The sequence below is a fragment of the Bubalus bubalis genome, chromosome 9 (assembly GCF_019923935.1).
Source record: "Bubalus bubalis isolate 160015118507 breed Murrah chromosome 9, NDDB_SH_1, whole genome shotgun sequence".
In the NCBI taxonomy this organism is placed as follows: domain Eukaryota; kingdom Metazoa; phylum Chordata; class Mammalia; order Artiodactyla; family Bovidae; genus Bubalus; species Bubalus bubalis.
In genome coordinates, this window is record NC_059165.1 from 21,989,889 (window position 1) to 22,015,177 (window position 25,289).

The window sequence follows — 25,289 nt, forward strand, 5'->3', positions numbered from 1 at the left end:
AGAAGAAACTGAGGTAAAAAGAGCTTAAGCTAGTAAGTGGTAGGGTTAGAATTCACCTCCATGTAGCCAGGACCCAGAATCCATGCTCTTAATACCATGCAGCAGAATACGTATTTCCCCTTATCACTCAGAAAAAGGCCCAAGTAGAAGGGATGCTCCCTGGCTTGCAAGGCCCATCATCTTCTGGCTCACCCCAGAGGGTGACCCTTGAGCCCCCCTTCGGGGTGAATGGAAAGCACTCTAGAGCAAAGAGCATGTGAGGGATCAAGGACTCTGCTGGGTATTTTTTAAATGGCATTTGTGCAATGAAAATTCTAGTAATACATCTCCAATGTCATTATATAAGGCTTGGGGCTCAGGGAGATATAGAAAATGACGTGTTTTAAGGGTGTTGCTTTGTAGTAGCCTCAGAACCAAATTTTCTAAAAAATAAAGTAGAATATATGAGAAGACTGGAATCACGAATATCCTTACTGCACACACCCTGCTGTGAGTGACTCTTTGAACAGAATTGCTGCTTAGACTTCAAACCACCACTGTGACCTCAAGAGGTTAGCAGAAAAGAGAAATTCTTTGGTTCAGAAACCATAACATGGGTATATAATGCCATTTAAAGGCACAAGATTTAGAACTCTATGTGGCTTTTTGGGAAAAGTAAGTGAATCCTCTTCTGAAAAAGTAGGAAACTCAATGAAGGATAATGCTTTTAATTCCAGATCAATATACAGGCCTAATAGTAAAATCTTATTTTGCTCATAAAAATAGATGCTGTGTTCTTAAACATCGTTAAATAAATTATGTTCTTCAACTGACATGGTCGTACTTGACATTTTTTGAATTTGTGGCAGTCTTTTCAGTGAAATGGCAGGTATCTGCTAGCACTCTAGAGTAAGAAATAGTGAAATATATTCTCCATGACATGTGCTGGGCCCATGGAGAAAACAAACAGAGCAACTGGAAGAACCTAAAGAGACTCAAGAGGTCAGCCAGGCAGCCCAGTCCAAAACAGTGGATTTAAACCACATATCTGTAGATCTGATTGATCAAGGACAGAGACTTCTTAAAAGATTATCATAGAGCAGAGGTCAGACATATCTACGTTAAGTTTATCATTGAGCTGGGGGAAAAAATGACTCTCATGTTTCCATTCAAAGGGAATTTTGAACTCACATCTCACAGGATCATACTTTCATGATGATCTTCCTGCCCTCCTCCACTGAACTCAGTAATTTTTGAGTATCTAACCAAAAGGGAATCTACTCTTCTTTTTCTGAAAAGCAGGAGACACAAACAATAAGAGAAATAGCTATTAATGTTATAAAGATAGCAAGGTGAAAAGGGGGTGGGGAAAATTGAAGAAAAGTATAATTTTAGTTTGCCTCATTTTTTACAAAATGAATCACGTTACATCATTCCCTTCTCCTCTCAGGGAAATTAATAGAAATAACACCTTACTAGTTTTCTGCAGTGTGTCATTCTGACTATGTTCATTGATATGAGGACAACATTTTGTTACAAGAGTATCTGATATATAATGATTGAATCTTCACTATTCATGATAAATGTTTGGTCAATATAGCAAATGTTAGATTTCCTTCAATGGATTGAGTAATATAAAAGTACTGGAGAAATACAAAGAAAAATAAAAGTAAATTCTAGTCACTTTTGAAAAAAAAAACTATTACTATAAGACTTACATGATGTTCACAGCCTCAAGTGAGTGATTTTATCATTCCAAGCTGTTTAAAATAATCAGCCTCATAAAACTTTAATGACCACCACTTTCTCACTCTGTATTTATAGCGAAGCCTCCTCATTCATTTACAAAGAGACAGACTAAATTCTCAAATACTTGCATTATTCAAGTCTTACATGGCATGAGCTTTCTCTGTTCCAAGTTTCAAATGTGTCCAAGTCAGTTTTAACCTCAAGATACAAACTATATGACTATTCTATACAAATTTCAGACTCAGGCTATTGAGAGCATTTAAATATTATTGATTTTTTAAATCTAATTAGCTTACTATACTGAGTCCACTGCCATATAGCTTTACTATTATTCCTTGGACTAAGAGATTATGATTTATTGGAATGATGCCAAGAGCATATAGCTAATAGATCATCTGTAAAAGTGGAAAAGCATATTCCTTCTGCACAGGTGGATGGTGGTATTTGTGCCAAATAATATAGCATGTCTCTCCCTACTTGGTATTTTAAACATGCATTTTGTTGTCAGGCTCCCTGCCAACAGGCTGCATGGGTCGAAAAGGAGCCTAGCTGATAATTCAAAAGGTGAGTTAATTAGGGGTTGCAGCTTGGAGTGTTATCAAGCGGCTGCTTAGACATCTATCTGCTTTCCATACAGGTGTGAAATATTGACAGCAAATTTTAGAAATGTAATGACATTTTACCTTTCACTTACTTGATTAAATTTTGATATGACTCAGACTTTAAGGGGAATAGAAACTATATCTTTGTTCAAGCAGCTATTTACGATGAGACAGCACTTGGGGTGTTCAAAAGGAAGTAATATTAAATCTATTAACAAAATATTCTTCAGGCCTCATACACTCTGCCAATATAGCACAAAGGCTGATAATGAAATATATCAGTCAAAATTAACCATTTATGCCTCAGTACTTTTTATTCACAGATTCTAACACTGAAGGCACGTCACAATGAAGCTTTTCCTAGCTTATATTATATTCACATATGATCACATATCCTAGATGAATAATAGACCACAGCAGAGAAAGAACTTCAACTGTGCAGCTATTTTTGCCTCAGGAGAAGCAAAGATATAAAGAGGCTCAAATCTTGATGTATATCTGGTAATTTATCTGGCCACAACATAAAGGGAGAAAATTCTATAGCATATATTTTGCCATCCCAATTCTAGGAGTTGAGTTTTTTAGAAGAGTGCATTGTGATTAGTGAGTTTTAAGTCAGATCAGATCAGTCGCTCAGTTGTGTCCGACTCTTTGCAAGCCCATGAATCGCAGCACGCCAGGCCTCCCTGTCCATCACCAACTCCCGGAGTTCACTCAGACTCACGTCCATCGAGTCAGTGATGCCATCCAGCCATCTCATCCTCTGTTGTCCCCTTCTCCTCTTGCCCACAATCCCTCCCAACATCAGAGTCTTTTCCAATAAGTCAACTCTTCGCATGAGGTGGCCAAAGTACTGGAGTTTCAGCTTCAGCATCATTCCTTCCAAAGAAATCCCAGGGCTGATCTCCTTCAGAATGGACTGGTTGGATCTCCTTGCAGTCCAAGGGACTCTCAAGAGTCTTCTCCAACACCACAGTTCAAAAGCATCAATTCTTCGGTGCTCAGCCTTCTTCACAGTCCAACTCTCACATCCATACATGACCACAGGAAAAACCATAGCCTTGACTAGACAGACCTTTGTTGGCAAAGTAATGTCTCTGCTTTGGAATATGCTATCTAGGTTGGTCATAACTTTCCTTCCAAGGAGTAAGTGTCCATTAATTTCATGGCTGCAGTCACCATCTACACTGATTTTGGAGCCCAAAAAAATAAAGTCTGATACTGTTTCCCCATCTATTTCCCATGAAGTGATGGGACTGGATGCCATGATCTTCAGTTTCTGAATGTTGAGCTTTAAGCCAACTTTTTCACTCTCCTCTTTCACTTTCATCAAGAGGCTTTTTAGTTCCTCTTCACTTTCTGCCATAAGGGTGGTGTCATCTGCATTCTGAGGTTATTGATATTTCTCCCAGCAATCTTGATTCCAGCTTGTGTTTCTTCCAGTCCAGCGTTTCTCATGATGTACTATGCATATAAGTTAAATAAACAGGGCGACAATATACAGCCTTGACAAACTCCTTTTCCTATTTGGAACCAGTCTGTTGTTCCATGTCCAGTTCTAACTGTTGCTTCCTGACCTGCATACAGATTTCTCAGAGGCAGATCAGGTGGTCTGGTATTCCCATCTCTTTCAGGATTTTCCACAGTTGATTGTGATCCACCCAGTCAAAGGCTTTGGCATAGTCAATAAAGCAGAAATAGATGTTTTTCTGGAACTCTCTTGCTTTTTCAAAGAGGATCCAGCGGATGTTGGCAATTTGATCTCTGGTTCCTCTGCCTTTTCTAAAACCAGCTTGAACATCAGGAAGTTCACGGTTCACGTACAGCTGAAGCCTGGTTTGGAGAATTTTGAGCATTACTTTACTAGCGTGTGAGATGAGTGCAATTGTGCAGTAGTTTGAGCATTCTTTGGTATTGCCTTTCTTTGGGATTGGAATGAAAACTGACCTTTTCCAGTCCTGTGGCCACTGCTGAGTTTTCCAAGTTTGCTGGCATATTGAGTGCAGTACTTTCACAGCATCATCTTTCAGGATTTGGAATAGCTCCACTGGAATTCTATCACCTCCACTAGCTTTGTTCATAGTGATGCTTTCTAAGGCCCACTTGACTTCACATTCCAGGATGTCTGGCTCTAGGTCAGTGACCACACCATCATGATTATCTGGGTCGTGAAACTTTTTTTTGTACAGTTCTTCTGTGTATTTTTGCCACCTCTTCTTAATATCTTCTGCTTCTGTTAGGTCCATACCATTTCTGTCCTTTATCAAGCCCATCTTTGCATGAAATGTTCCTTTGGTATCTCTAATTTTCTTGAAGAGATCTCTAGTCTTTCCCCATTCTGTTGTTTTCCTCTATTTCTTTGCATTGATCGTTGAAGAAGGCTTTCTTATCTCTTCTTGCTATTCTTTGGAACTCTGCATTCAGATGTTTATATCTTTCCTTTTCACTTCTATTCTTTTCACAGCTATTTGTAAGGCCTCCTCAGACAGCCATCTTGCTTTTTTGCATTTCTTTTCCATGGGGATGGTCTTGATCCCTGTCTCCTGTACGATGTCATGAACCTCTGTCCATAGTTCATCAGGCACTCTATCTATCAGATCTAGGCCCTTAAATCTATTTCTCACTTCCACTGTATAATCATAAGGGATTTGATTTAGGTCATGCCTGAATGGTCTAGTGTAGCCATCATGGTCAACAAGAGAGTCCGAAATGCAGTACTTGGATGCAATCTCAAAAATGACAGAATGATCTCTGTTTGTTTCCAAGGCAAACCATTCAATATCACAGTAATCCAAGTCTATGCCCTGACCAGTAATGCTGAAGAAGCTGAAGTTGAACGGTTCTATGAAGACCTACAAGACCTTTTAGAACTAACACCCAAAAAAGATGCCCTTTTCATTATAGGGGACTGGAATGCAAAAGTAGGAAGTCAAGAAACACCTGGAGTAACAGGCAAATTTGGCCTTGGAGTACGGAATGAAGCAGGGCAAAGACTGATAAGAGTTTTGCCAAGAAAATGCACTGGTCATAACAAACACCCTCTTCCAACAACACAAGAGAAGACTCTATATATGGACATCACCAGATGGTCAACACCAAAATCAGATTGATTATATTCTTTGCAGCCAAAAATGGAGAAGCTCTATACAGTCAGCAAAAACAAGACCAGGAGCTGACTGTGGCTCAGACCATGAACTCCTTATTGCCAAATTCAGACTTAAATTGAAGAAAGTAGAGTTTTAAATACTGAGTATCTAAATATCCTTTAAGAACTATCCTAATTCTTTCCTAAAATACTAGGAGATTATGCATAATCAGAAGATACAGCAATTAATTGGAAAAATGGTTTCTATTGGGTTGGCCAAAAAGTTCATTCGGATTTTTCTGTACGATGGTATGGAAAACAAACAAACATTTTGGCCCACCTGATATATATATTTTTTTCCCTTTTCCTCGTCTCTTCCAGGCAGAATCAGACATCAGTTTCAATCTCATGTCCCGATGTTGTTCCTTCCTTCATTTCATGGTCTCTTCCAATGAAAGGCAATTTTGCTAAACAACTAAGTATTAGATTTGTAGACTTTCAGGAAATACTTTACATGTGTCCCTTAAATAGGTTCACATATTTTATTCACTTTTACTAAGAATGATAAAGGTTACGATGGTGATAATTAAAAATGATACCAACAGAATTAAGGATAGCCTTGCTTTAAAAATTAAACCAAAAAAACAAAAAACCACCTAATTTAAATCTTTTTATGTATTTCGGGAAAATGTGTGTCTTAATTTGGCTCCACTGAAAGCAGAGCCTCAGACAAGGATGTGAGAGCATGTAGCTTAATTGGAAGGTCAGCCCAGTAAGCAGAAGTGAGGGAGTGGGGAGAGGCAGGGAAGTAAAAAATGCAAATATAAGAGCTTATTGTTGAGTTTGCGTCTGTCATGACTCAATTTTTCTGGGACCTCTGGAAGGCATGCAGAATGCGTTCTAACACAGTCTACCTCAAGAGGAGGAACTGACAGCTCTTATTTTCCCATTGCTTGAGGGTTGTCCTCAAGGGCAACGTACACCCCACCCTTAAAGACTCCATACTTCTCAGTAGTGCTCACTTCAGGCCACAGCTCAGAGAAAACCCAGAGGATAAAAGCTGAAAGATGCATATCATGTGCTTGAAGCCGAGGCACCATTCTGAGAGAAGTCACAAGGAGCCACTCAATACAAATGCTACTGTAATCACAGGTAGCCGAGGCAGTGGACAAGGGAGACTAAAAATGTCCACTGCAATAAAATTATTTTTTAAAAAAAACCCACTTTTTTTTTTTTTTACAAGCTTGCCTGTTGTTGAAATTTTGAATTCAGTCTTCAATCAAAAAGTGATTAAGCAATGATATCCTTGACTGTATTTATGTGGGACAGGAAGGGATTAGCTAAGACTTCTTGCCTCTGAGCATAGACTGGTGGTCTTAATTATATTAGAAAAAAATTGGTCTTCTTTGACAAAGTAGCCCGGGTGAAGATAATAATAGTAAAATGGTCAAAATGTATACAGCAGAGAGATGTTAGAAAAAAGTCCAAGAGAGCTTTTAAATTGCGGCAAATGAGATTTCACTGGCAAATAATTACTCCCTTCTTTCTCCATAGCTATGGTAGAATGGTACATCTGTAGCCTTAAACAAGTCATACTCTTAGATGTTCAGTGTTCCTGTGTAATGACCATGTGACTCTGGCCAATGAGACATCATTAACTATGATTCAAGCACAAATTTGATAAACATTTGCACATGGGGGCAAATTCTTCTAGAATTCTTTCTCATGAAAGGCAGCTACCATGCATACACCATGACATAAAGACACTCAGACTAAACAACTAAATGAAAATCCCTGGAGGAAAAGAAGCCATCTTAGATTTTCTGGCACTATCTGAACTCTTAAAACATTCAGACATTCAAAAGTAATTCAGTTACACCATGTGCAGTAAAAGAATTATCCATAAAATCATGAGAATAAAGCACAGTTGTTCAAGCTGTTAAAATCAGGTAGTTTGTTCTGTATCAATATATATCTGATACAGAAACTGATGCCAGACATGGAATTCTATAATAACAAATACCTAAAATATATATCAGTGATCTTAGGGATAGGAAGTGAGCAGAGGCAAAGAGACTGTTCTGTTCAGTTCAGTTGCTCAGTCATCTCCGACTCTTTGCAACCCCATGAACTGCAGCACACCAGGCCTCCCTGTCCATCACCAACTCCCGGAGTTTACCCAAACTCATGTCCATTGAGTCGGTGATGCCATCTAACCATCTCATCCTCTGTCATCCCCTTCTTTTCCTGCCTTCAATCTTTCCCAACATCAGGGTCTTTTCAAATGAGCCAGCTCTTCACATCAGGTGGCCAAAATACTGGAGTTTCAGCTTCAACATCAGTCCTTCCAATGAACACCCAGGACTGATATCCCTTAGGATGGACTGGTTGGATCTCCTTGAAGTCCAAGGGACTTGAGAGTCTTCTCCAACACCACAGTTCAAAAGCATCAATTCTTCTGCACTCAGCTTTCTTGATAGAACTGATCAATTTCCAAGCAGAATTTAGAAAGGATATTTCCAACCCAAACTTGATGGGTGGGAAAATGAAACTCCTTCTTAGTTTCAGTCTCCCCAAATAGCAAAAAGTTCTCTTGTAAGAAATGATCTCATGGCAAAGATAAAATCCACAGTACTACCAAAAAACATGATTTTGGGGTCAAGATCAAATAAAAGGTGAAGATGTAATCCCCTTCATTAAAACTGTAAAAGATTTAAGGAAATGCTTTACAGACCCTCTCTGCTAGATAAAAATGACTTCTAATAATTCTCAGGGAATTGTTCTACAGCAGGCAGTCTCAAGTAGAGGGGAACTGGTCTTGAAGAGATTTATGAATGTGGCTTTTTCTAAATGGAGTAAATTTGTAGTTTGATATATAGAAAACCCATAACTTTTTTTAAAGGAGTTGAATCAAGTTGGAGCAAAAAGAGTTCCAAATTAAAAGATGTCCTTGGGCCCTTACCTCTGCAGGGAGGAAATAGGCTGGGAAATTTCCTCAGCTGCAAACATATGGAATTTCTTATGGGAAAAGATGGATGAATCATAGAGCAAAGCCAGGAGCTGAATGGGTAAAGCTAAAGAGTCCAGAGTGTGCAGACATGAGCCATGGGTTGAACAACCAGTCCCAAGAAGTGTAACTGGATCCTGCTTAAGGAAAAATCCCTGAACTCAGAACAAGGGGAATTGAAAACATGTGCCCAGATTACAGAATTGCTATAGACAATAACTAGTCTGTGTTTTCAATTTCTCCCCCTCTTAAATAGGATCCTCTATTGGGTTTATCTTGCTGTAGTTTCACCACTGAACACTGGGTGTGTGTGGAACAGACAACTTTCTTAGTTTATAACCCTCTGCTACCCACAAAGCCATGCCTGAGGAATAATATCCAAGTAATTATATATGAGGAAGCATAGCAAGATACCTCACTGCACCTGTACCTGATTTGAATGATGAGATTCAGCAGTTCAAGCCTGAGTTTGATGCCAAAATGGGATTAGGATTTCAGAGTCTTAGAAGTTATTGAATTTTACAAGTGGAATGAATGTAAATCATTAGGGGCCAGTGAATGATCTGTGGTATACCATCACATTGCTGGCTCCCAATAAAACCCAACTCCATTTCTTCTGTTTCTTCATGTGCCTGTATAATCCTCTATCCTACTGACATCTTGGCCATGTGACCTACTTTGACCAATGGGACATTACAAGTGTGATGTAAGCAGAAATTTGGTGGGCACTTAAGTTTTGCTGCTTGTGACCTTAGAACACTTCCTTTAGGAAGTCAGTTGCTTTACTGTAAAGAAGTTCATGTTAAGCTGCTGAACTGAGAGCCATGTGATGAGAACTTCTGTTCAGATGAGACAGCATCTTAAATGATTTACACCTAGAGTGCTCCCAGCTGAATGTAGCCATTTATTAATACATGATTGCTGCAACACTACACGGAGCAATAAAACCACCCAACTGAGCCCAGTCAACACAGGATTGTAAGTGATAACTCACCATGATTTGTTATACACCACAGGATAATATGAGAGAACCATGCTTCCCCACCGCATCAGTCTTCAGCTTGGCCTGGTTTCTTGCATCTTTGTATTTCTCTACCTACCAAGGTCTTGCTGGATCAGCTTAATGTGCACAGAAATGACAGTGCTAGTTCTAGAGTAGGCTTTAAGGGGCATCCTGTATTTCTATTCACCCCTTTAACAACCTCTGACTTCTGCCACAAGAAGAACATTTTATAGGTGGCTACTGCCTTTCCAGCTTGGGTTCCAGACCAGGGCTAGGTCTAGACTAAGACAAGTAATTTCTCTAGGGATAACTTTAAGGTGCAAGAAGGTGGCTGTCTGCAAGTCAGGAAGAGAAGAGAATTGGTTTCTTACCGATTGGGAAGAAGAGTTCCTGACTTCCTTACCAAGTCAGGAAGATAAGAGAATTGGCTTCTTACCAGAAACCAAATTGTCCAGTATCTGACTTGGAACTTCTTGCCTCAAGATCTAGAACTGCAAGGAAAAAAAAATTTTTTTTTTTTATAAGTCAGTCTATGTTGTTTTATTATGGCAACCCTAGCCAACAAATACATATAACATGGCATTTAACACGTTTAAAGTTTGTTAAGTAAGAACTTGCCATCTCTCCTCCCAGCATAAAGTGTATCCTACCTTGAAGTAATTTAAGTTTCCAAAATCCTTCATTCAAAAAAAAACCCTGCTCACTAGTCATATAATGAAAATTATATCACTTAAACAGGACTCATTTAAATTTGTATTTGGGTTTTTAACTCTTGTGTTTCTTTGAGCCAAACTTCCTGGAATACAACCTCTATGTTGTCGTTCTTGTTGTTTAGTCACTAAGGCATGTCCCACTCTTTTGTGACCCCAGGGACTGTTTTCCACGAGGTTTCTCTGTCCGTGGGATTTCCCAGGCAAGAATACTGGAGTGGGTTGCCATTTCTTTCTCCAGAAGATCTTCTCTACCCAGCAGTTGAACCCATGTCTCCTACATTGGCAGGGGCTTTTTTTTTTTTTACCACTGAGCCACATGGGAAGCTATCTTTATACTATCTTTCTGTAAACCATACCATCTAACCCTTTTCTCCAGCATGCTGTTCTTTGTAATTTACCTAGTAGATTAAAATATGGCTGTTTAGCCTTCATGATTTTCCTAAGAATTTAATTATTATTAAGAAAAGGAATATGATTGTTCAAGTGGCAGAGCTGATGTTGGATAGGGGAAAATGGTTTGCTTAGAAACCTAGCCACCATAGTTAGAATCTTGTCACTTCAATCTCAGGTAAAGAAATGAAATTCTATTTTCCATGATTTTCTCAACTGTCAAAATGAAATGCTGAACTAGTGATTCCTGAAACCACTTTTTTTTTCCCCCTAAGGTTTTATGATAACTCTTAAGTCCTAGGACATACAGTTGCCTGATTACTTGATTTATAAGACATACTCTCATGTTATTTGTTAATGCTTTGGCCTGATCCTAGAGTATAGCACATGATCTTTTTTTTTTTTTACTGTAAATATACGATGTTCATTTAAAATATATCTACAAATTAAGTGTAATTTTTCTTAGAATTTTTGAACATGAGAAAAATGTACATCAGTGCTACATAATTAAGTACCATTTATTTTTTGCACTGTTTAAGCAAGCTACAGATATTCAATTGCCATTGAAATATTTTTGTAAACCATGCAACCTTTTACACAAAAGATAATTATGAAATAGCTAACATTCATTTGACCACAACCAATAAATAATTTATGAACTGGGTGTTTGAAATTATGCAAATATTCTAAATACTTTTTGTTGCCTGTACATCTGAGTAAGTATGATTCAGAAGAAAGTGTGCAATGGATTAATAGATTCAACATTGAAGAGATTTGCATTTCTACAGCGTTCTTTTCTTTGCTGGCTTCTACTATCTTTAGTATCATGGCTCAGAAAACAAGCTTGACAATACTGTCTCTAAATGTATTTGAATATCCTGGCATCCCTATTCATCAGCCTCTTTGATGCTTTAAATGTCTTTTGCTTTCTTTCCAGAACTCTTTATGAAGGCAGAGAGATATGCTTTTAGTAGAGTATCCAACTATCTTATAATACACACTAAATGGGGGAGAAAATGGATGTCTTTAAATATTTGATATATCTGTGATAGCCCATAACAGAGTTTAGTGAGAGTAAGTTGCAGAATGGGCTCATTACTAAAAGCATATTGCATACCAGGTGCCACACACAACATCCCAGCAATGACCAAGAACTGAAGACTTCATTAACTCCCTTTGTCCTATGGAAAGCTTATTGACACCTGTAAACTGGTGGACAAACCCAATTAGCAGGTACATATATATTGCCTTCAGTATGGAAGAACATTTCATGAAGGAGATGTATTTGATTTTGGTATTTAAAAAATCAGTATAAAATCAAGTATAAAAAAGATTTTATCACATATGATAGTATATCATCCAAAAATATTTCTTAGAAACTACTAAGAAACCTGGAGGTCATTTATTTTCATTTCTTTCCACACCCCGGGTGGAGAGTGGGTGGCATTTCTGTCAATAAATATATTTAGATGTCTTCAGTTTTATGACCCAGCTGATATTAACATACTAAGAAAAGACACAATATTTTTATTGCTAGTATATGTACTATTGTTTCATCCAGCTTTCTTTACCGAAATGCCTCTTGGTCTCTGACCAAATTTCATCACACAAGGTAACACATGTATTGATAGATTAGTACCTTCCATTGTTTTGTAAACTCAACAAGTCTGTAAGGAATAAGAAGGGGGAGCTACACAGAGTTAAGGATGGGTATAGACACTTGAGTATTGTTTATTCGGAAAAGCCTTTTTCCTGTAGTAATACACAATTGCTTAAGAGCTAACATTTTGCATATACCCAAAAAAGAAAATTCACATCATGGAAGCATATATCTCCACTAATAGTGACACTTACTTTCTCTGAAAGAAATAATTTTAGTTAAACCTACTACTCAGCCTTTCACAATCACAAATCTTCCTAAAGCAATCATTAGGTTTAAATATTAATCCAAACACAGGATTTTCTTCAGTTATCTCATTACTTAGTGCCCTGCTTACATCCTTATACATCTCCCTCTCAATCCAATCAACATTTACCTCCTTTATTTAAGTGTTTATTTTTTGTTTTTCTCCTCTGAACACCCAAAGCCACAAACTGACAACTTGAACAAAGAACTCCCTCTCCTTGGCACTGCTGTATGAATAAAACTTGCTTATTTGAGTTTTATTTAAATGTGCTCTGTCTTCTTCTATGGTGGCACAGCACAAAATCACCCAGCCCACCTACCCACCTCCCAAAAAGGGAAGGTGGCAATGTTTCCTTAAGTTATCCATAAATAGTGGAGTAAGAGAACACATCAAAAGCTAATGCACCCTGGGGGACTGCTTACTCTGTTCTACATAGAACTCAGCTGAGTTAACTTTAAAACATTCCTTTTCATTTAAGTACTCCCTTAAAACAGCATCAAGGATAGAGCACTATATAAGCTGCTTACAATTTCTACTGCACATTTTATCAGGAAAGCTATCTATCCCAGATTTCTTCTCTTCAGAAAAATTTTAATGATCTGAGGTCACACCTCTTAAAAAGAATGAGGTCTAGTTTTACATAAGAAGGTCCAACTTGTAGGGTTTTATTTTCTTTTTATGCTCAGACCTCACAAACCGAGGACCACAATCTTCAAATAGCATTCCTTGTTAAAATTGAACTCAGAAAAGGAGGTTATTCTACCTCAGAATTTTAAATAAAGCTTCTACAACAAAGTTCAGTGTTCCAAAGCTTTAAATAAATCTGAATTAAAGCAGCACTCCAACACTGAAGTGTTCAAATCAGGTTGCTAATCCCATACTCTTGAAACATGGCCTAGTGTTTTGGGGAGAGTCCGTGTAGACCAGAGATAGCTTCTCAAAAAGCTAGGGGCCTCAGAATATTTGCATCACAATCACCTACAGTGTTTACTGAAAACAACAGATTCCTGGGCCCTGCCATCTCCAGCTAAATCAGAATCCTTGCCTTGCTGCTGTTTAGTGGCTAAATCGCGTCTGATTCTTTTGCGATCCCATGGACTGCACCCTCCCCCAACCCCCACCCCCAGGCTCTTCTGTCATAGGATTCTCCAGGCAAGAATGCTGGAGTGGGTTTCCATTCCCTCCTTCAGGGGATTCTCCCCACCCAGGGACTGAACCCACATTGAACTCCTGCATTGCTGGCAGATTCTTTACCGCTGAGCCACCAGAGAAGCCCGAATGCTTGTCTTGCGGGGCCCGAAACCCGCATCTCTGACATCCTCCCCAGGTGATGCCTCCACACAGTACAGTTTGAGAATCACTGCTGAGGGACCCGTCACGGTGGCCAAGGAAGTCCAGGTGGCATCTTAAACCTGTTACATTCTCCCATTTTAAGAGACTTGGTGCTTCTAGGCTGAACCTCACTGCCACCATTTCGAGGCCTGGATTATGCTGGGAAGATTAAGGTCCCTTTGGATATTCAGAACTTTTGTCTCCCTGCTGTCAGCACCCAAGGAAGCTGGCAAATGCTGGTCCCTCACAGTAACATTTAGTGCCGGTCAACACACCGTATGGGCTAACATCTGAGCCCAGAAATAGGAAAAGCGAGTATAAATAGATTTGAATTGGGGTTGGACGAGGATTTGGCAGGCAAAAAATGACTGTGTGTTGATGGGGTGGGAACGGACAGCTGCCAATTCAGGGATCCGTGGTCGCGGAGCTTCCTGACCCCCGTCCAGCCCAGAAGTTCCTGTGAGCTCTCTGGACTGCGCGCCTCTGGCTATAATTAGGGGGGGTGCCTCTTTCCCTGGCTTCTTCCATATGCATGTTAGTTGTGTTTGGCATTCAGCAGCAGTGTTTGAAGAGTGTCTGGCCCCCACCAGCGTTGAGTTGAGTCAGTCAGTGGAAAAAATGACAATGGTATCTGGCATAGAATTCAGGTGTTAAAATACCTTTATTAAAATAGAGGAAATAGCACCTATTAGGAAGTGACCCCGAGCTACCAAATTTTATTAGATTGGGAGGAGGTGTTCCCCCCACCCCCAACCCCCGGTTAAAGCATACTATAAATTCTCTTATGTCTTCCATGGTATTTAACTACAGAAATGGATGCATTCAGTAATTTCAGATTTGCAAGTCACTTTTGTGTAGGTATCAGGAAATAATGAGCTGAGGCTTGGCACATTTCAATAAAACTTATTGTCCATGTTTAGCTAAAAAAGAAAATCTGTGATGGGGTAGGAGAGACAGTCAACCCTCTTGGCAATTTCCCACTAGCAGTGAAGGAGGTAAAAGTCAAAAATAAAGTCTGTGGGATAATGAACATGGCATCCAAGCTTAAAAAGAAATGCCATGTCTCTTTTTCATCCTGAGGTGGGAGAGGAGGCTTGACAGAAGTGAGTGAAACCTCACTCCATAATATTCGTCTGAACCAGCCCTGATTGTCAGCAGTGAGCACGCTGAGCAGAGGGTGAAGAGGGCCATGTCCGCCCTCCACAACTCTACAAAACCGCTTTAAAGTCAGCACGAGGTGCCGGCTTCCCCCTCTCTCAATGAAAAGCATACTTCTTGATTTAAAAATGTATGTTTCTACTTTATTCCAAAACAAGAGAGCATTATTTTCAGGATGATCACAGAAACCAAGTTAAATGTGTTTCTCATTTCGAGAGATAAAAAAGCATCACAACTCGGCGAAGAAACCTTTCAGTGCTGGAGGTTGGTTTAATGTAGCACTACTATGCACGTAATTTATTTTGAAACACAGTGATGCATGAAAATCTTCAGCATTTTTGACAGAATGAGATTACACATCCATCCCCCTCTATGCTTTAAAGGAAGAAAACCTTGACTTAGCCTGCCAATGTTGTGGATAATATGTGTGTGCATGTCTGCAGTGTAATACCCTCCTGTTAGATTCACTTCCAGAGATAGTCATTCCTGGGATAATTTCATTCACAGAGGGTTCCCGCAGGAGCAAGGTGGACGCCCAGGAAAAGATACCGAAAATAATTTGTAGCCCTGTTAGACAACTTCCCACATCAGTTGGCTTCTCCCTTGTCAGTCAGGAGACTCCGGATAGTTTTGGATGGAGAGCGACTGTGCAGGGGACCCAGGCATCTCTTTTCCCAGAGGGTGAACTATTGTATAAGAGGTCAGGCTCAACTGGTATGTCTACCTTCATATAAAAAGGCTCTTTCTAAACTGGAGAAAAAAGTGACTTACTGTCTGCCCTGGGAACTAAGTTACTAGATGACATTTTCCTAACCCTTGCCTTCTCAAGCATGAAGCAGAAATTATAGGTGAGTGATGTGCTATGCAAAATAGAGGGAGATGCAAAGAAAAACTAAAAAGTAAATTTGAAGCTTTGTCTTCCACAACAGGATGGGACAACGCCTGCATTATATTTTGGCTACTAGCTTGCTCCAGAACAATACTTAAAATGACTATCAGTTGGTGATTTTTGGCCTTGAGAATACTTTTCCCAGTAAATTCATCTACAAAGACAAATATTTGACCATATTCTTTTAGATATTTTCTCCTCTAGATAGCTTTTAGTCAGTTTATATAATTAAAAGCTTATTTATCCATCATTCTACAAACCAGAAGTCTCCATCAGCAGCTCTTTTTTGCTTTCACTAGTTTTGTTGACCTATACTAAAGAGACCTCTCTGGGATCATTAAGGTTTTACTTTGTTTAATTTAGGTTTAATATTAAAACACATGTCAAAGCAGGAAAACTTCTTGAAAATTATTTATCCATGAATAATATTCAGAATAAATATTTATTAGTCAGGATACTTGATTAAACAGCATAATGCATAGCACAACCATTCCAGACAATACACTTTTCTATAATAATGCTCTAAAAAGACAGACAGCAATATTAGAATGTGCAAGAATTCTAATATCAAGAATAGCTACATTCTAAAATTATATGTACAGCTATTAATATGTAGAAACCTTACAACAGTGGAGAGAGGCAAGGAGGGAGGAGAAAGAAGGGGAAGTGGGATTAAGGGATCCAAAGTACTAGGTATAAATTAAGATATGAGAATGTGATGAACAGGACATGGAATATAACTTAATATTTAATAGTAACTTTAAACTGATTTATAAACTGTAAAAATATCATATCACAATTTTGAACACTTGAAATTAATATAACTATAAATTAACTATACTTCAATTAAAAATATGTAAAACCTTAGAAATACGGAATTTAATTCATTTAGATTAGTGTCCACTAAAGACTAGAGATCTCTTCAAGAAAATTAGAGATACCAAGGGAACATTTCATGCAAAGATGGGCTCGATAAAGGACAGAAATGGTATGGACCTGACAGAAGCAGAAGATATTAAGAAGAGGTGGCAAGAATACACAGAAGAACTGTACAAAAAAGAGCTTCACAACCAAGACAATCACAATGGTGTGATCACTGACCTAGAGCCAAACATCCTGGAATGTGAAGTCAAGTGGGCCTTAGAAAGCATCACTACGAACAAAGCTAGTAGAGGTGATGGAATTCCAGTGGAGCTATTTCAAATCCTGAAAGATGATGCTGTGAAAGTACTGCACTCAATATGCCAGCAAATTTGGAAAACTCAGCAGTGGCCACAGGACTGGAAAAGGTCAGTTTTCATTCCAATCCCAAAGAAAGGCAACGCCAAAGAATGCTAAACTACCGCACAATTGCACTCATCTGACACACTAGTAGAGTAATGCTCAAAATTCTCCAAGCCAGGCTTCAGCTGTACATGAACCGTGAACTTCCAGATGTTCAAGCTGGTTTTAAAAGGCAGAGGAACCAGAGATCAAATTGCCAACATCTGCTAGATCATCTTTGAAAAAGCAAGAGAGTTCCAGAAAAACATCTATTTCTGCTTTATTGACTATGCCAAAGCCTTTGACTGTGTGGATCACAATCAACTGTGGAAAATCCTGAAAGAGATGGGAATACCAGACCACCTGACCTGCCTCTTGAGAAATCTGTATGCAGGTCAGGAAGCAACAGTTAGAACTGGACATGGAATAACAGACTGGTTCCAAATAGGGAAAGGAGTACGTCAAGGCTGTACATTGTCACCCTGCTTATTTAACTTCTACGCAGAGTACATCATGAGAAACGCTGGGCTGGAAGAAGCATAAGCTGGAATCAAGATTGCCAGGAGAAATATCAATAACCTCAGAATGCAGATGACACCACCCTTATGGCAGAAAGTGAAGAGGAACTCAAAAGCCTCTTGATGAAAGTGAATGAGAGTGAAAAAGTTGGCTTAAAGCTCATATTCAGAAAACTAAGGTCATGGCATCTGGTCCCATCACTTCATGGGAAATAGATGGGGAAACAGTGGAAACAGTGTCAAACTTTTATTTTGGGGGGCTCCAAAATCAATGCAGATGGTGACTGCAGCCATGAAATTAAGACGCTTACTCCTTGGAAGGAAAGTTATGACCAACCTAGATAGCATATTGAAAAGCAGAGACATTACTTTGCCAACAAAGGTCTGTCTAATCAAGGTTATGGTTTTTCCTGTGGTCATGTATGGATGTGAGAGTTGGACTGTGAAGAAAGCTGAGCACCGAAGAATTAACTGATGCTTTTGAACTGTGGTGGTGGAGAAGACTCTTGAGAGTCCCTTGGACTGCAAGGAGGGCCAACCAGTCCATTCTAAAGGAAATCAGTCCTGGGTTTTCATTGGAAGGACTGATGCTAAAGCTGAAACTTCAATACTTTGGCCACCTCATGCAAAGAGTTGACTCATTGGAAAAGACTCTGATGCTGGGAGGGATTAGGGGCAGGAGGAGAAGGGGATGACAGAGGATGAGATGGCTGGATGGCATCACCGACTCGATGGACATGAGTTTGGGTGAACTCTGGGAGCTGGTGATGGAAGGGAGGCCTGGTGTGCTGCAATTCATGGGGTCACAAAGAGTCAGACACAACTGAGTGACTGAACTGAACTGATGGACCTTATATCAAGTATTAAAATGTATCCAAGCAACACACGGTAGTCACTGTTTCTTTCCTCAAGACATTTACAACAGAGATCAGATTTTCACAGGGACTAGAGAAAAACACCGGAGAAGGCAATGGCACCCAACTCCAGTACTCTTGCCTGGAAAATCCCATGGACGGAGGAGCCTGGTGGGCTGCAGTTCATGGGGTCGCAAAGAGTCGGACACAACTGAGCAACTTCACTTTCACTTTTCAGTTTCATGCATTGGAGAAGGAAATGGCAACCCACTCCAGTGTTCTTGCCTGGAGAATCCCAGGGATGGGGGAGCCTGGTGGGCTACCGTCTATGGGGTCGCACAGAGTCGGACACGACTGAAGCGACTTAGCCCCAGCAGCAGCAGCAGCAGAGAAAAACACACTACAGATACACTTAAGAGACGATAGAGAAGAACACACCACAGAATGTACACTTAGAGACGAAAACACTGCTGTCTATGGGGTTGCACAGAGTCGGACAGGACTGAAGCGACATAGCAGCAGCAGCAAGGAATATACACAGTAAGAGATCAGCAGACAGAGACTTTTATCTAGGAGGAAGGAGAACAAAGCTGAATCTCACTATTTCAAAACCAGCAGCATTACTGTTTTCCAATCAACAATACTTACAAATTGCTATAACTCAACAAAAAATATCTAAATGGATGGATGCCACCCCAATATGTTTTAAAACTTTGCACAACTCACTCAGTTCAACGTCAGCACAAAATTATAAGACTTAACTGCATTCTACACAAATGGCCCTTAATGTTTCACATCCTGAAAAATCATGGATATGAAAACCTTAGTCCTATTCCTCAGGCTGAGTGGCCCAGGCACGGAAAATTGTTAAGACTGTTGGATTGGAGCGTTTTGGGACTGATGCTGTGCTACCACAACTTCTACCCAGGCATAATTGGTACTGCTAGTTCTTTAGTTATTGTTGTAGCTGCTAGGAGTCTTTTAATAGTTTATTTAGAGAAAGAAAAGAGGACAATTGACCCTGGGTGATTCTCAAATGGTGCTATTACTGGTTTGTTTTCATAGATTGGCAGTACCCCCACAACAAGCAATGTTCAAGAAATAAAATTACAGTTGTATTAACAGCTTCAAATTAGGGGTATTTTTTCAAATCATTGTGTGGGGTTTTAGTGGCGCAAGAATGAGTGGTTTTAATTGGGCCTTCTTCCTCAGAAGGCTTGAGGAAAACTCTTCAGCCCAACAACAGAAGGAAAAGGAAACCAGGGCAAGAGCCGCATTATCACTTTATGAAATTACTGGTCAGCATCTGAGGACACATTTTCATGATTTATTCAAAGAATTAAAATGCTGGGATCTGGGCCTTGGTAGTAGGACATATACGAAGTTGACAGATCCCATTTGACGGAAAAATCTTCAGAAGCTGAACTGCCCCAGGTTCCTGCATAATAAAATGATCTTCTGAAAAGTTGACTAGCATATTTTGGCTGGGAGCACCAGAAAATACCACAAACAAAATATTTGTATAGCTTATAAAACACTCAAGCTGAATATTAAAAGCATCTGTTTTCAAGGAATATAATTATAAAGTACTTGAAGTGAATCAAGAGGCAGGATTCACAAAACATTAAACATGTCATAAACAAGCCATTTGACTCATCCAAATACTATGGATAATAGATGGACTACTGACTTACAAAGGAATACTTTCACTGAAGATTTTGACATCAGAAATCATGACAGCAAGGGTCAAATGCTCTCTGATGTCATTCTGGGAGGGATAATTCTGGGCCACTTACTAAAGCAGCCTGATAATCTTTTTTTTGTTGTTTTTAAGAATAACACATGGTCAAGGATAGCCTTAATATTTTACCTTTTGAGAAACATGTAATCTGGCCAATTTATGCAGCCAAGACCACTCTTCAAAGTATGTGTTGATGGTGAACACTATAACGATTTATATACTCATGAATTGTGGCCACACTTGATCTGTAAAAGGGCATTAGCTGTCATTCAGGAGTGTAGAACTCAAATGTGACAAAATACAATGTATTTCTTTTGTTTTTTTATTTGAGCATACCAAAAACAAGAAACTTTACTGTGGACATTCCGGAGTCAAATGTTAATTCATAGTGCTATTGCTGTTTTGTGAAAAGAGAGCAGACAGAATCCACTTTCTAAGATTAAATTGAAACTTCCTTCCCCAAATGTTAAGCTAAAATTATGGGCAAAACTCTTTTCTCACATTTGCATCATGGGACTTAAGCCTGTTATTCTTTCCTCCTACGAGACAGGCTCCTAGGAGTCCTACATACTTATCAGGAGCAAAATACTGGATTTGACATCTGCAATATACATCTTTGTTGAATTTTGTCCCAAATCAAAATAAAAGCCTGTCGTATATTGTCCTCCAGAAGTCTTAGGAAAGAGTTTGTCATTGTACGGTCTCAAAAACTCATATGAATTTTCAGAAAGATAGCCTCTGAACGCATTAATCCTGTAGGAATATGCCAATTAAGATAACAACCTCACACACACACATGCATAAAATTTGTACAATTTACAGGAAAAGAGAGCAGTAGGAGGAAGATGAAGAGGAGAGGATGATGAAGAATAAAATACCATGATGAAAAAGCAAAAAACAAAAACAAAAAGTGATCACTAGGTGTAAAAACTAGATGTTTCCGAAAGCAATGGGATTCTGAGTGCATAACCTGATGCACTCAACAGAAAGTTCATGGGGAGCAGTTGCTAAAATTGTAAGACTCTGAAACAAGTCCTGAAGTTTTATGTCCTCTTTTATAAAATTCTCACTTTCCTTTTTTGCTCATTTAATGTTCTTTATTTGACTGCTGATTGGAGTATTCGACCCTGACAGTTCTCTTCACAGACCAAATACTAAGCCTGAGAACTTTTAGCAAGCCACACACAAGACCAGCCTGGGGACCCAATGACATCTTTGAACTCTGTCTGTTTCCTCAAGCTTGATTAGAGATTTTATCCTGACTGCCAAAGGGAATGGGAACCTTTAATGAGAAATGGTGTTTCATGCAGCAGCCATTGATACAGGGAGGAGAGGGACTCTACAAATTAGAGGCTAGCTGGGCTGAAAAATCGCTTTAAAGAACTGAACCATTATAAATCACCATATAATTAGGCATGTGATATATGGAATGAGCATAAAACATATGGAGAACAATCTTTGTAGATATTGTTAAGATGAGTCTTAAATGCCACCATAAATGTTTTGCTATCTCAAATTCATAGCGCTAGCCTGAATCAATGAAAATCCTACCATATGAAAAGTGAAAATATATATTACCACATCTCGTTATTTGATGTTCTTTTTACCAAAAGAACACTTTTCCCATTTTGATATGTACGGTTTCTGGGGGTGGGGGGGGGAGGTATTTCCATTGGTATCATTTTACCTGTACTACTTTCTTGATTTTATTTATATAGAAAATAACTGAGAAATCATTTTTTTAAAGAAAAAAGTGCAAATGCTTTCTGTAAAGCATCATGCTCTGCACTCTAGTAGGTATACCATTAAACATGAACTCATCTTGTTTCAACTGAGAAATAGCAAGCTTAAAATTAAAAATCTGAACTAGAGTGCCAAAAGACCCAACTAATGTGGTGAATATTATTTTGTAAATTAATAAATTATCAATGGAATTAGTTGTTAAGATGTGACTATATTTTTCAGTACAGGTGATCCATTATTCTATAGGTCTCCATTAAGTTAATACAAATTTTTCTGATGTCTCTTGGATATAATTACATGCATTTTCTGTATAGACTGTGATATTTAAGTCACATTCACAACTGCCTAGGAGATCATCAGATCACTCAGAGGAGAGAAGCATACCCAGCTTCTAAAGCTTTGTTTCAATGGTTGCTAATATGCAAGATGAACTTAAAAGAATGCTTTATTTTAAACTTTGTCAAAATTTCAGTGCTACCCATTCAGGAAAATAATGTTCAAAGTTTCAGACGAACTCAGGCATAGATTTTATATGGTCTGCAACATGACGAACTCAGCAAGAACTGTTGGGAGATACCATGACTCTTGCTTATTACTCTAGCAAATTGATTACGCCTACCACTTCATGGAAGGCAAACTTGTACTGTGATCTCTATCGGGGCCCTAGTTTTTCTTTTTTTTTCTTTTCCCTTTACCCATATTTTCACAATTCAATGCAAAGCACCACTGAGACACTCTTCTCTTTACCTTTCTTACAGGTCATCTTTTCTTTGTTCAGAAAGCAGAGCTATGCTCCAGCATACTAGATGTTTACCGTGGTTACTCGAGCAGGCTGAGCATTTTGAAGACAAAGAAACTAGAGCTCTCTATTTAATCTACTCCACCCTCCAGTGCTACAAAATGAAATAGGAAAATGTTGTTTTAAATATTTAGCAGTTACTAGTTGAATGAAAAATTAAGAGTCAGAAAAGATATAAACTTGATAGCATATTGGACCACCATAATTAATTGTAACTTTTAATGACCGTTCAGCATGGGAGTCCCACATAGACATAATGGAACAGTTCTCAACAGTCCACATGCCTGATCCCAATTCATTTTGACTGTTACGGGCACCAAGCTCAGGATTCTTTGGGGTGTTTGCTTATCACCTAACATATGAGCTGTCCCTTCCATCTCTGTGTTGTATGCAAATTTCACCAGCATTACTTCAACAATTTTGTTTTGAAAGTGAAAAGTAAAAAAACAGCTAGATAGTTTGTGTGCACGTATGCATGTTTATACTCTCAAGTGTACACACATTCATCTTGGGAACCACTATTTCTTTAGAGTATTTTTTGGGCCAGTGTCGGGGTCAAGAGGAATTTTTAATTTTCCTTCTTTTGCTTTTACAAATATTTAAACCCTCATTGCTACAAGAGTATAACTGATAATCGTAAAAGTCAGAATTCGAGTTTCCCCTTCAGAGTCACTATTTTGGAATCATTCTGGTGTTTTTGTTTTCGTTTTGGTTTTTTTTTAAGATTACCAGTTATGCTCTCTAGCAGTGAGTGAGTGAGTGAGTGAAAGTTGCTCAGTTGTGTCCGACTCTTTGCAACCCTATGGACTATACAGTCCATGGAATTCTCCGGGCCAGAATACTGGAGCGGGTAATGTTTCCCTTCTCTAGCGGATCATCCCAACCCAGGGATTGAACCTAGGTCTCCCATGTTGCAGGCGGATTCTTTACCAACTGAGACACAAGGGAAGCTCTCTCTAGCAGTAACAAAGGTTAAATATTTTAAATATCAACAAAGGTACCAAAGGAACCCAATGGAGGAAAGGCTAGTCTTTTTAACAAATTATGCTAGAACTGGATATCCATATGGGAAAAAAATGAATCTCAACACCTACCTCTCACCATACAGAAAATTATTTTTGAAATGAGATATAGATTTAAATGAGAAAGTTGAAATTATAAAGCTTTTAAAGGAAAACATAGAAGAGTACCTTTATGACCTGAGTGGTAGAAAATATTTTCTGGAGAGGACACAAAATGTAACCAAAGGAAGAGAAATTTAGAAATTAGACTATCAAAATTAAAAAACATCTGCTTATCAAAAGACATCATTAAGAAAATGAATAAGCAACCACAACTGGGAGAAAATAGGTATCTAACAAATAATCTGCATCTAGAATATACAAAGAGCTCTCTATGACAGCTTAATAATTAAAAGATAAACAACTCAAGTTTACCACATAAGCAAAAGATTTGAACACTTTACAAAACATATATATATAAATGACTAATATACACATGAAAAAGTTTATCATCAGGAAAATGCAAATTAAAATCACAGCTACGCATACCCTGAGAATAGCTAAAATTAATAAATGACCATAACAAGTGTTGGTTTGGAGGTGTAGAAACACTGCCCATGGCTACTTAAAATTGTATTAGCACATTTGTTTCTTACACGATTAAACACCCACCCTTTGGCCCAGCAACTCAAGGCATTTATTTACGAGGAATGAAAACATATGTGAATAAAAATACAGAGCAGTGTAGCCTAAACTAGAAACAACCCAAATGAGTAAGACGAAAATGGGTAACAGCATTGTGGTATGTTTATACAATGGAATACTGCTGTGCAATAAAAACAAACCAATTACTGATAACGTACAACAACATGAATGAATCCTGTAGACATCACACTGAGGGGAAAATGCCAGACAAAGGATCACAGATTGTATGACTCCATTTACATCCCAAAATGGCATGAGGAGGTGACTCCCCTTTGCTGGAGATAATCAAAAATAATCAAGGTGATCACTTGTTAGGGACACCATAAGCTAAATTAGTCCAGGCGACCCTAAAGAATCTTTCCAACATTCATCTTCTCCATTTATGTTTGTTTGAAAGTGCTTCACTTTCCTAAACTTCAAAAGTCAGTCTTAAACTTTAAACTTTAGCAGCAGACTGAATATAATTGCTCTGGCAGTACTTGTATTATTGCTATCTTGACAATATATCCAAAATATTGTTTGGAAAAATCGGCCGGATGCTGTTCTATGAGAAAAGGCAGGTAAGGACTCAAGCCCATTGCTTAATAAACATGGTGGCTTATATCCTGTAACAGTAACGTTGACACATTAGTTAGCGGTCAAATCAAATCTTAGTATGGGCTGAGAAGTAGAGGCATAATGCTGCCTAGAACCTGTCAGAGAGAAGAAATTTATCTGGCTTAACAAGCAGCTGCAGTTTCAAATCTTATTCTGCATGCAATCTGTTGCAACATGTTGTTTTGCTTGAATGATAGGAAGAAAATTTCGCCTCATGCAGGTAAGTCTGTTTCTAACTATAAACATAGAGTTAG

At 38.7% G+C, this 25,289-nt stretch overlaps 1 long non-coding RNA gene across 1 annotated transcript in view; it reads right to left on the reverse strand.

Annotated features, from left to right (window-relative positions):
- Positions 1-25,289, reverse strand: part of LOC123334989 — a 129,269-nt gene that overhangs the window by 75,236 nt on the left and 28,744 nt on the right. The window contains exon 2 of the long non-coding RNA XR_006553179.2: positions 9,797-9,916. This is a non-coding gene — a long non-coding RNA (uncharacterized LOC123334989). The remainder of the gene's footprint in view (positions 1-9,796; positions 9,917-25,289) is intronic.